Source organism: Limulus polyphemus, unplaced genomic scaffold, assembly GCF_000517525.1.
Source record: "Limulus polyphemus unplaced genomic scaffold, Limulus_polyphemus-2.1.2 Scaffold2085, whole genome shotgun sequence".
NCBI classification, from domain to species: domain Eukaryota; kingdom Metazoa; phylum Arthropoda; class Merostomata; order Xiphosura; family Limulidae; genus Limulus; species Limulus polyphemus.
In genome coordinates this window covers 123,561-126,804 of record NW_013667695.1, presented here as the reverse complement: position 1 = coordinate 126,804, position 3,244 = coordinate 123,561, and the positions used below count along the sequence as shown (strand labels likewise).

At 34.8% G+C, this 3,244-nt stretch overlaps 1 protein-coding gene across 1 annotated transcript in view; it reads left to right on the top strand.

The window, feature by feature from the left end:
• The window catches only part of LOC106465881 (guanine nucleotide-binding protein G(o) subunit alpha), a 68,017-nt gene that overhangs the window by 54,845 nt on the left and 9,928 nt on the right, over nt 1-3,244 (top strand). The gene's annotated exons all lie outside the window — the stretch shown is intronic.

The window sequence follows — 3,244 nt, the reverse complement described above, 5'->3', positions numbered from 1 at the left end:
CTAGAAACGTTGCGTCACGTGGTCATGTGACTCGCTGACGCAACAATATTGTAACGTGTTCTATCGTTGGATGGGCTCTTTTGACTTATTCATCTAACGAAAACAAAGTACCTTATTTCTTAACGTTTGCTACAGGCTACTATCACTTGTATTACAGTTGTAGACCTAAGTTCAAAAACAAACTTTCTACATAAGCTCTTAAACTATTGTAGGCTTAATACACTAATAACGTTTAACAGAAATTTACTTGATTGATAACAAACCTGACAAACTTATTGATTAACTTTACTTGATCAATCTTCTCTCAATTGAAAACCGTTTGGTCTTTCACACGCTGAATAATTCATTGAATTCTCAATAAATACTTCGCTGAGTGACTTGTACTCAGACACTAACTAACTGGCTACTAGTATTTATAATGTGCCCATTTAAATCTCAATGGAATTTATTATATTTTAACTTCACGCGACCTCTAGCCAACATTTAAATTAAAACATTGGAAACACAACTAAAAAAACGTGTTAATGATTTCAGGAACGACTCCCTGAAAAAAATCCTGGCGACGCTAATGAAGAGATATGTATACGTTTGTGATTTCGTAAAATCGCAAAAACAAAACTGATAATGATTTTCGCTAATATGCATGTACAATTTTTATAAACTGGAATTCAATGTTTGAACCTAAACAGTACCTTGTACGCACGTTTACAAAATAGCCAGGTTCAGATATAGAGGAGGTAGACAGCCAGCAGCACTCGCCGCCTCAAGGGCTCTTAGCTCATTGACCCAAACAGTATGATACAAAATTGGAAGTATGCTATTTTTAAGCTTCAAAAATTACAAAGCCTCTTATCTAAAATCACTTATGGAATTTAATACGTTCTAGCCCCCCAGTGGCACAGCGATATGTCTGCAGACTTACAAAGCTAAAAACCGGGTTTCGATACCGGTGTTGGGCAGAGCACAGATAGATCTTTGTTAAGATTCTATTAAGTTTGGTTTAGTCAGACTTCATCTAACCGTAATTGTACTGAAATGTTGAAAAGTTTAATTTCACGTTTTGCAGTAACGGACAGCGCTGAAGTAGAAAATGTTTAAATTTATTTCACTGCAAATTAACATGAGTGTCAAATGTCAGATTTCTGGCAGTCTATAACCCAGATCTTGTGTTTTTCGAACTGCTTAATCGGCTAATTTTGATTTTGAGACTTGTATTATACAGTAACAAAATGCGATACAAAGTAAAGCTGGGCTGTGCAACACGTCTCCCGAACATTGCTTTACTCAGGAGACAAACTAGTACCCAGTAAAGGGGGGTAGGTAGGAATCTATAAAGATAAAAAGAAAATGACTGGCGAATACAGTCTGGGAGGGAAGTCCGAGGGCATGCTCCTTTCCCCCCTAGAAAAAGTTTTTAATTTGTACAGAATATGTGCATTTTCATAATATATTAGGTTGTTTTACACCTTTTAAGACAAAAAATTACCATTTCTAAATTGCTCATTAAGATATTTAAAATTGCACGCAATCCTATTAGAATAACAAAGAAAATGATAAGCTGCACATTAACATAGTTCATAACCGTTTATAGCTGACTAAACTTTCTTACTTTTATATTCCCTTATAAAAAATATTCATAATAATATCGTGCCAAATATTTAGGGTTAGTTTACACATGAAGGCCTACGTGAAATCACATATTAAATTAACTATAAAAACAGTTAAGGCTGATCAAGATTCTTTAGGATCATTGGACCTACGTTTTGCTACAAACTGGTGAAACCTTAATATTGAACTAATTTCGGAAGGCGTGCTCACATATACGAAATAATGTGAATTATTCTAACCTGAATTAATGCAAAATGTTTCGCTTCTGAGAAATAAAATGTCATATAGTACAATTTTGATATATTCCGAAACGAATAAGTGATTTCTCTTTTATAACTTAAAAGTCAATATAAGCATTATTTTGATATAGTCATTGATATGGTTCACTATATTAATCCCCGTTATGAAACTCAGTAACAGTTCCAAGATCTTGAACCATATGTTTCTAAATATTAAGAATGAGGTCAATACTGATAAGCTAAATAACAATAATAGAAACCCAATAATAACCTGGCCCTTTCATCAAATAAACATTTCTTCTTCGGGAGATAACTGAATAATGAACTTGAATTGTGAAGGTTTTATTGAGTGGCGTCATGTATATAGCGTATGTGGTATCCCATGTTACTTACAAAATACTGCTGATCTAATAAGACGAGGTCTAAGAATCCAGCATTTTGTCAAGCAATGAAGTTTAAAGATAAACTTTAAATATATATCAAGAGTGCTTCGAAAGTTAAGTTGTTTCTAAAGTTGTATCGTCCAATGTACTTTATGTGTTATTCTATTTCTCAATAAGCGTGCACTTGACTCGGAAGCGTCGCTAGGCACTGGCACATGGGGCTCGTGCCCCGAATCCCCAGTTGGTGTATTTTAAGCACCTAGAGACGCCTCTGACTTGACTGTTAATAAAGATTCTCTTCTAGTTTAACAAAGCACTGTGTAGCCTCTAAAACAGCGGCTCTCCGGTGGTCTGTGGAAAGACAGCATAATTATGAAAAGGAAGTGGGAGCATACTGTATCGAATCCATTATCCAAGACACTGCAAAAATAAATAAATAATGTGGCCCAGAGGGGTCACTAGGTACTTAAAAGATTCGGAGCTCGGACCCATTTTAGGCGTTTCGGTATGGTATCGATCATGGTTTTCTATTTTGACCTTTCAAGACACCAAATGGAGATTGGGAGCACGGGCCCCGTGTGCAAGCTCCTGGCGACGCCTCTGATGTGATCCGCAAATTAAATAAAAAAAAAGTTTTAGAACCACTACTTTAGAGCTCACATACTAGGCCTAAGTTTTAATTTTAAACCGTAATAAAACATTGACATATTTTAGATTATGTCAGATTTAAACTGGTTTAAAACCTATTTGAAGATAGAACAATACCGAATTACAAAGTTTTTTATAGACACAGCCGTAAATTTATCCACCAAAGCTCACTCTCAAGAAATCTCTTCCTCAAAAAACAAAACACAGTTTAAATATTTCAATAAAACCGATACTTTCAAATCTGAAGTTATAAGCATTCTATTCCCAAATACAAAAACTTCAAAAAGTTGTTACAATGTTTACTATTCTCAGCTTATTAGATACAATAGAATTGGTTCATCAGTACAAGCTTTTGTAGATGGAGCT